The 10,077-nt window shown below is 37.3% G+C and overlaps 1 long non-coding RNA gene across 1 annotated transcript; it reads left to right on the forward strand.

The window, feature by feature from the left end:
* Window positions 1–1,554: 1,554 nt before the first annotated feature.
* LOC116660430 lies at window positions 1,555–3,134 on the forward strand. Its single transcript, XR_004315943.1, has 2 exons — window positions 1,555–2,456; window positions 3,030–3,134. It is a non-coding gene; the product is annotated as an uncharacterized LOC116660430 (long non-coding RNA).
* The last annotated feature ends 6,943 nt before the right edge of the window (window positions 3,135–10,077 follow it).

A 10,077-nucleotide genomic window follows, 5' to 3' on the forward strand; every position in this document is an offset into this window, starting at 1 on the left:
ACTATCTAATGGGCAGTTGAATCCCAGACCAGTGCTATAAAAATGAAGTCAAGAGACAGAGGCCATAAAAGGTCCAGGGCTTCTTAGAGACTTGACTGAGTTCAGGTCAGGCACAAGGGATACACAGATGAACCTGGGCACTGTGTTTTGCCAGATATCGAGAAATCTATTGAAATGTACTCAAGGGTGTATCAAAAGGACTCAGGAATTATGGTCACCTCCAGAGGATGTTGAATAAACCATCTCAGTATTTTGAAAACTGATAACAAAGGAAAATTCAAAAAGATTTATCCTGACTTCCCTATATAAACTGTACCTCAAAGTAACCCAACAGTGAATAAAAAAAGTTTCTCCATATAGAACTGTCCCAACTAATAAATGAAGAAGGAATGATAGAATTGGACAGTTTTATTTGGCCATCATTTATGAACTAATAAATCTAACAAATAATTATTAAATGGCAGTTAACACCACAAAAGGTGAGATAGTCAGACATTCATGCCTGCGGTGGAAGCATATAGCACTAACCTTTTGTCTTGCAAGAAATTAATTCTGAATCTGATCAAAGCACTTGATGACCTGTACAAGAAATATAGATAGGAGACAAAGGAGCATGCTGAATGACATGCTGGGGTTGCAGCAGACAGCACTCAGACAATGATATTCTTTAAAACATAGTGTTTCTCAAAGTGTGGTCCCCATGGCCCCAAAAGGTTTGGGAATTGTTTGTTACTTGTCCACGATGAGATAAGGAGCTTGTGTCAGGAAGCAAATCAACCGCACCAGTAAGCACACTCCGTAGTTCAGCTGAAGGAAGCCGTGTGTAATTGCCATTCTGGGGCAAGCTCCATGTTTCACACAGACCAGTATGGTGACTAGCACACCAGTACTGCACAAAGGACCTTTTGAAATTTATATAAAACAGAGAAACTGAAACTTAGAGATTAAAAGAGGTTTTACAGAATTATCAACTAATTACAATACACTAAGCATATTTTATTCTGGTTTAAACAAGTAAATTGTAATGAAAAGGTGTAAGAAAATCAAGAAAATTTGAACACTGAATATTTAAGAATATTAATGAATTGTTAGATTTGTAGACAAGATAAAGGCATGTGGCAGTATTTAATGTTCAGAGACACATTTTGGAATACCACACATCAAGTGATCTGATGTCTAGGATTCGCTTCAAAGTAAGATGGAAGGATGTGGAAAGTGGGTAAGAAATGTGACAGTAACAGGATTAGACAGATGTTAAAGTTGTTTAAGTTGGAGGACAGAAACATGTACTTTCATTACATCATTTTCTCTACCTTTGTACATGTTAAAATCTTCCAAAATAAAAGATTAAAAACTAAAACAAAAATTAATAAATGTATTTCCTTGCTATAAAAATAAATAAACAAAAAAGATAGAGGTCATAGAAAATGAGAACTAGAATTGGGACTAAAATAACACTGAGTAATTTTAAACAGGCAGAAAGAGTTTCTGAACACATATTATGCTGGATGAATACGTACAACTTTCTTTGCCAAAAAGGTTGTTTTTCTAACATTGACATGAAGCTGTTTTATAAGGACATATGCAGAATGTTCCTATAACCCAATGGGACAAATTGTGTCCCTCAAAAACATATGATAAAGTCCTTCCCTGGTACCTGCGAGTGTGACCTTATTTGGAAAAAAGAGTCTTTGAAGATGTGTATCCAAGTTAAGATCAGGCCATTAGGGTGGGAACTAATCCAAAATGACTCATGTCTTAATGAGAAGAGGGAAATTTGGATACAGAGAAACACAGGGAGAATATCACATGATGATGGAGTCGGGGAGACATGCACCTACAAGCCGAGGCACCTGCGGAGCTAGGAGAGAGATGTAAGAGGGAAGAACAAGGCTGACTCCATATTGGAGCTACTTCATTTTACTGCAACCTTTGTATTCTACTGCTTTTGCTACAAGTTATTCACTAAAGGGGTGTGGTGGATAGCTTAAAATATAATAGCCCCCTCTGAGAACCCTGCCCCTCCATGCCTGGATGTTGAACTAAAATACCTTTGTTCAGCTCATAGGAAATGTTCGCAGCCCACCAGTCAACAGTTGCAGGAAGGAAGAAATTAACACATCCCCTCCAGGAGTCTGGCTGAAACCAGGAAAAATCTGCAACAATTTATGCTCTTTATATTTTACCTCCTCACTTCCCTAGTCTTTGTTCCATAAAAGAAACTAGCATCCAGACCCCCGCAAGTGGTTTCTCTAGGATGTTAGTCTGCCATCTTCTCGGTCTGCTGGCTTTCCAGAAAAAGTTGTTATTCCTTGCCGCAACACCTTTCTCCTGTGAGCAGAACAAGTGTGGGCGTGGCAACGGTGACAGGGAATGGATTCTCCCTCACAGTCCTCAGAAGGAATCAACACTATTGATACTTTGATTTCAGACTTCTAGCCTCCAAAACTGTAACAGTAAGTTTCCATTCTTTTAAGTCACATAATTTATAGTGCTTTGTAACAGCTGACCTGAGAAACTAATACACTCACTGAACTGAGTAAGATTGGAGTCTGCATTCCTGTATGTTGCAGGGAGTGAGGCAGGGAAAGGGTGGTTCTTTGTGTTTTCACTGAGTCTTTTTTATCAAAAATCATGTTGTCACTTAACAGTTGACTGGGTTCTTGACTTTTTTATTTTCCAAATTGCAGCTTTGTGTTTCCTTTTTAATCCCAAAGCTTAAGGATAGACAGCTACAGTACTTATCACGAAGCAGGAAAGAAAAAACATCCCAAACTTTGACCAAGCAAATGAGCACTTTTCCTGCAAAATAAACCATGATCATAAAAACAAAACAAAAACCAAACTGGTCATGGGGATGAAAACCTGATTATTTGGTGAACTTTTAAAAAATGTGGTCAGCTAATTGTGTGGGTATCATCTGGGCCAAAATCTTCCAGTCCTATGGTCCTATGTTCTATTAGGTACTTCTAAATGGCCAACTTTTGAAAAAACTTTATAATGAAATTTGGTTTTGTTTGTGCACACAGATCCATGCAACAGGAGAATTTTTAAAGCTGTATTCTTTACTACAGTTGTGAGACTAAAAGAAGAAAAACAGGAGAAAGTGGTAAAGCGCATCCAAAAAAAAAAAAGAAAAGAAAAGAAAAATTAAAAGAGAAAAGCTTAGCATGGTGGCTAAATTAATTTTTTCTCTGGTTGGTTTCGTATACCATTCATACTGATTTGCTCTTTGGTGACTGAATTTGATGTCTTATGTCTGCAGTACATGCTTCAGAGTGACTCGGGCGTTACTTCTGTGGTCCAGCCAGGACCAAAGTGAAACAAATCTTGTTCCTTTACAAAATTATAGCACAAGAAACAGAGGATGAGGCCATCGGTCCTGACAAAGTGAAGACTCAAGTTTTCCTAGAAGAGTTATCCCAGGGAATTAAACTCAACCCAAAAGAAGTTGATCTGCTGTTCACAGCCATAAGTTTTGTTGGCAGTGAACTCTTGGCACCATTCAAAGTCTTGTCAGTGGTGGGACAGCTCATTGTTACCCTCTCAACGCCTTCTCTGAGCACGACGTATGGTTCTTTCCTGCTGTATGGTTCTTTCTAGCAGCTGCTCTCATGCTCCCAGGAAGCCTTCCAATTGCTTCAGAGCTGCACCAGGGAACTAGATCTAGGAATGGAAAAACATTGTCACCCCCATATGCTCCCAAGCTCTCTAATGCCAGAAGCCTGATGTTCAACCCAACAATTCTCTGAAATATCCTAAGACAATATAGTATCCACAGTCACTCATTTAAGGGCAGGTAGGGAGAGATGGGAGGGGGTGAGAGGTGTGAATATTTAAGGAAACATGGGAATTTGAACAAGATTTTATTTCTTAAAGAAATATAAAATATTGGAGCTCAAACACATTCCAAAATAAGATCAGGAATAATAAAATTTTACTCAAAATATGATGCATGTGTATATCATCAGTTTCGTGGTTTTTCCAGTTAGTATTGAGATGCGATTAGATGATCTAAAAAGGAAAGGAAAAGACTTGAGTGACCAAGAAAGACAAAGTAGAATGGAGAGAAGGGAAATCAAGAGGGGATACAGAGAAGGAGAGAAATGGAGAACAAAGGAGAAATGAATCGGCTCAGTACATTTTGAGGTGAGTGTTTGTTGACTTATTTGGGTTACACAGAGTTATCTGATCTTCTGCAATGTTCATTAACTGATTAGTCATTGCCCACAACTTTTACTTCTTAACCTTAAACCTGAGGTTCTGAGCACACATTGTAACCACATGGAAGTTTAAAAAATACCCATGTCTGGATCTCACCCCAGAGATTCTTTTTCATTTGATCTGGGTACAGCCTGCAATTGTGGTTTTTGTAAACCTCCACAGATGAATCTAAAGTGTAGCCGAGGTTGAAGTTACTGCCATGAAGCTCCCATGACTGACAAAACCCGAGTCCCCTCCTCCAAAATAAGGAGCAAACAGCTCCCCCAGCATGGTGGCATCCACCCGCATTTTAGACCTGTGGCTCTCAAAACTAGATGTGCAGCAATATCCCTATGGAACTTTTTGTGAATATCGATTTCTGATCCCCACTTCAGTGATTCAGATTCAGTAGCTTTTCAGGTTTTGCTTGAACATCTGTGTTTTGAAAACCCCTCACAGGTAGCTCTGAGTAAAACAAGTATATAAGATCAGCGACTTCAATATGCAAAGTTCAATTCACTCAGACGGGGACAGTCAGGAAAGTATCAGAAGAAGACACAGCCTTTATGAGATGTCTAAGTTTGCCTAGGCTGCCATGATGAAGCACCACAGCTTAGACAACAGAGACGTATTATTTCACAGTTCTGGAGGCTGGAAGTCCAAGATCACCGTGTCAGCATGATCTGGTTCCTTTTGAGGGTGGTGAGGGTCAGTCCATCCCATGGCTCTCCCTTCACTTCTGGGGGTTTGCTGGTCATCTTTGGCTTTCTTTGCTTTGTAGATCTCTGCTTTCATCTTCTCATGGAGTTCTCCTTGTGTACATGCCTGTGTCTAAATTTTCTCTTTTTATAAGAACACCAGTTAAATGGATTAGGGCCCATCTTAATGATCTCATTTTAACTGATTAACTCCATCAAGACCCTATCTCCAAACAAGGTCACTTTCTGAGGTACCAGGGGTTAGGACTTCAACACAGATTTTGGGAGGACACAATTCAACTGGTAACATCAGATGTCTGTTTTTTTCTCCCAAAATACATGGGCATTGGTAATATCTGCATTGTCAATTCTCAAGGAATTAGAATTCAATAAAATATAAGTAATGTAAATTGTCCTGAAGCCCACAGAAATCCTACTTGTGATCATAAAGACTTTAGAAATTGATCCTGCAGTTCACCCATTGAGCATTCTGAGCAGATAAAACTGCATTTATGGCATTTTACAATTGCTTTTCTATCTGCAGAACATCCATGAGGACTTTATAATGTAGTAAATTTTAAGGATGCTCTGGCTTAGAGACATTTTAAAACTAAGATGATGGTGACAGAAGAGTGTTATCTGATACTAAAAATACCAAGCTTTTTCCTAATGAAAAGGTTTCTATTGCCCATGAGTTCTTGAGATAAATTTTGTAGAGAAATCCATAATTCTGAGAGTACGAGATATTCTTTGTGATTCTTCAGTTATCAAGCCCATTTGGGCTCATATATTCTTTATTGCTTCTCTATCTTTGATAGGTGAATGTCAGGTCTTCGGACACATATGGTCATCTGAGATAGTGAGATTTGACCTCAACATTCAGCAAACCACCTCGTTGACTAAATTGATCCTTTTAAAAATAATATAGAACATTCTCTTTCTCACTCTACAATTTCTAACCAGAATTCTACTTTTTTGAAAAAAAAAAAAAAATGAGACCCTGTCAACTAGTCTAACTAGCATAAAGTCTGGATAAATTGGATAAATTTATTCAAGACTGTTTCAGCACACCAGTGCTTCATGACTTTTCAGGGGAAAATGGGAAAATAACACCACCATATCAGTACGGAGGAGTACCTAGGTCCTGCATGTTCAAGGTAGGCAAATCCACTACATTTGAGAATTCGACAAATGAAGGAACCCACTGAAAGAGCTTGTGTTTCACCTTGGCTCTGGGAGAGAAGGAAAGCTAAGGGGGAAACAACAGATGAAATCAAGGTAAGAACTAGTTTTGTGGAAATTTCACCAAGAACCGTCATCATTTGCTCACGTGGGAAAGGATGTTAGAGCAAGAGGCCTTAGAGAAGAAGAAATGAACAGATGAGCCAGAACAATAGACAGTGGGATTTGAGTTTGCTCTGGTTTCTCTTACAATGTCTCTTTGGGGACTTTGCTTTAAGGTGGAGTTCTGTCTTAAGCATTGTGCCTCCCTGAAGTGATTCCATATTTTGTAAGATAGGGAACAAGGGGTGCGTGAGTGTGTGTGATTGTTGGATTGTGTGACTGTTGCCTTTCTCTGATACACAAAAGCAGCAGAATTTATATGCACATATTTTCCAGAAACGAACCCAGGATTGTGGGGATGTTTTGGCTGAGAACCTCAGTGGGGATGTGGAAAGCAAACAGAATAAGGTTAGCTGAAGGTTAAGCTGCGTTGTCTTGATGTAGTAATGTTGTCTTTAGAACAAATTAGCTCCCTGGGACTTGGTGACACAGTGGAGTATTAAACCCTTCTTTACAAAAAGAACACGTGCAGGTTGTTTCTAGCTTGAAAAAATGCTAGTGAAAAATTACACAAAGATCAAGCTTGAAAAAATGTTTACTTTGCAGAAAATCATTTAAAAATGGAATCTCAATTTTGTTGGCAGCTCAGTTTTTTAAAAGGGCTATTTATTCTCCAGTCCTGCTGCATATGGTTTGTGCCGTTTACAGCATGTATTGAAACTGCATGAACTTGAGCACCTTAGGGAATGTTTGTTTTTGTTTTTTAAAAAGTGGTTGGACTGAAATTCAGTGTGAATCATGTAAGAGAGATTTAGAAGCACGTGAAGATGAATATTTCCCATGTGACACCGGACAGCACATCTGGAAGGTGATCTTACATAAATAAATACCTGAAAAGACCATGGTTTTAACAGATATCAATAAAGAAGAGGATTGCATTTCTTTTCCCCAATTTGAGAAGAAAATAGGGTTTTCATATTTTTTAAAGAAGGAGGATCTTCTCATGCAAACTTCTGGAACCTCCATTAGTGTAGAAATAGTCCTACAATTTATTCTTTCACTCATTAATTTACTTCCTCATTTGCTCCACAAACATTCCTGCCAAAGAGTGCTGTTACTCTGCTATACTCTATAGATATAAAAATGAGTAAGACACACCACTTGCCATAAAATATTTTCTACATTCGTCATCAAGAAGTCATTTTTAAGCATGTGACTGTCATGCATGTCACCTGATGCTCCCCAACATAATTATACATATTAAGATCCTACTATAATCTAAAGAATTATTGCTAACAGCTCCCCAGTCTTGTGAAGAATTTCTCTTTTCTCGTTAACATTATTTAAAAAATTTTACATTTACTGCCTCCCTGTTGCCAGGCACAATTTCAGTATCACTTGGTAATCCTTAACATGTAGTTTTTATTCCTGTTAAAAATAGAAAATACTTATCAAGTGAAATACAGTTTCATTTCAGGCTTAAACAAGAGATTCTTCCAGTTTTGTTCCTTCCTAATCTTTCTTTTTTTCATTTAAAACTGTTTTTAGAGCAGTCTTAGTTCACAACAAATTGAAAGAAGGGTGTAAGGATCGCCCACATACTCTCTACCCAACACATGCACAGCCTCCCCCATTATCAACATCCCTCACCAGAACAGGACATTTGTGACCAAGGATGACCTATACTGACACATCATCATCAACCAAAGCCCATGGTTCACCTTAAAGTTGACTCGGTGTACATTTTCTGGGCTTGTATAATGTCATTTTCCCATCATTATAATATTGTACAGAGTATTCTTGCTGCCCCCCAAATCCTCTGTGCTTGTCTTATTCCTCCCTCCCCCTGCCCCCCCAAATCCTCTGTGCTTGTCTTATTCCTCCCTCCCCCTGCCCCCCCAAATCCTCTGTGCTTGTCTTATTCCTCCCTCCCCTCAATCTCACCCCTGCCAACCACTGATCTTTTCACTGTCTCTATATATCAGATGGTATGTAGCCTTTTCAGATTGGCTTCTTTCACTGAGTAATATGTTTTGAGGTTCCCTCACGTTTTTTCATGTCTCGATAGCTCATTTCTTTTTAGTGCTGAATAATACTCCATTGCCTGAATGTATCACATTTTATCCATTGGTTTGCATGGACGTAAGTTTTCCACTCATTTGGGTAAAAACCAAGAAACAGAGTTGCTGGAAGAGTAACAAGAGTAACATTAACATAATTAACGTAGTATATTTTTTTTAAATGTCAGATCCATCTGAAAGCCTGTAATAGGTTCTTTCTATAAAATCTGTAAGAGGTTCTTTTCTAGTGTGTCTATGTTTGAGAATACTGTTAAGCCTTTTACTGTAGCTTATTGTTTTTCATATTTTTATTAAGAAGTTAAAATTAATAGACTTAGGTCTACTATTCTTGAAAGTGTGGGATTCAGCCTCAGGGTCAAGATTAAAACAGTAACCATATGACTCTACAATCTTGTTCTTTCTTAAACTATGCTATCTATTTCTCCCCGCATCCCTACCATTTTACAGTAAGCATTTGTTTATTGAATTATTCATTCAACAAACTGTCCCTTATTGGTTCTCACAATAAATTAGCTGAATGAATTAAATATTAAATTTACTGACATAGTTAGCCAGTGCTTACCTATAGATAATACTCAGAAAAATAAGAATCTAAAACAGATTCTCTGTCTACTGGCAATTTCCTCCATATGAGTTTTACTCTATGTGTCTATAAATTTAGTATCATAACATAATTTAATTAAGTTAGGATTTATTTCTTGAAATTAAGATTATTTTATTTCCAAAGAAAGTGGGAAAAAAAACCCCCAAATATTGGGTTCTTTATTTTGTGCTTTTCTAATGAAGCAGAGAAAGCGGGACTTCATTTAGATTTGAACTTTAAAAATGAATCATTTCTGATCAAATTTCTCTCTTGCCACCTAGAAAAGATTTAAATGGCAAGATTTCTGATTTCTAATGGTAAGTATGAAATTCAGCAATCTTTCTGACAAAGAGTGGAGCAAATAAAATAGAATATTAATATAAAGTACAGGAGAAAGATTGAACTGAAGATGAAAACTTGAGATTATAAATTGTTCGTAAAACCAAGAAAACAGTCTCTCTCAGCCTACAAGTTAGTTCAAAATGGGAAAAATAACCAGAACCTTAGAGAACATCAATGTTTATTGTGTAGATAAATGTCCTCTGAATTAACCCTACTTTTAAGTGAATGCCATCCTTTTATGGATATTTAGAGTCCCTGGTTCTCCAGGGCCTAATGTCCTAAAATTTCTAGCTAAAAATTTTATTTAGACACTAATTCTGCTGCATTTCTTCTATTATCAGTGCAAAGGTGTGAGATCTCCAAAATTTTATTCTTACCCACTTATTTATAAAGAAAAACACAGGTAGTTTCATTTTTACATTACTAATAACCTGCTTTTCAAATTGTTAATACTTTTTTATTTTTGAGTTGTTCTAAATGATCAGAAAAACATCTACAAACTTGGGCAGCTACATACTCATGCAGGACAGAGCTGGATATAAGAATGAGTGACCTTCCACTAGACACCTGGGGCCAGCTCTGCTTTTGAGAATTAATTCCCACACGGAATGTGTTTCATTGAATTCCATTAACACAGTAGTGAATTATACAAAGTAGTACATTAGAGAGTTTAATGATCAGAGTTAACCTGAAAATTCTAAAATCACTGAGCTGAAGCAGAGAGCAATAAAATAAATAGCAAGTTTTTTACATTCAATCATTTAGTTTTTAGTTACATTTCAAATTATGTACATAAATGTATGTACACATTGCACGTTTAGTGATGTCTTTGAGATATTGTTTTGCAAAACACAAAGCAGGTTCAAAAAGGACTTGGTAGATTATT

This window comes from Camelus ferus, chromosome 29 (genome assembly GCF_009834535.1).
Source record: "Camelus ferus isolate YT-003-E chromosome 29, BCGSAC_Cfer_1.0, whole genome shotgun sequence".
NCBI lineage: Eukaryota > Metazoa > Chordata > Mammalia > Artiodactyla > Camelidae > Camelus > Camelus ferus.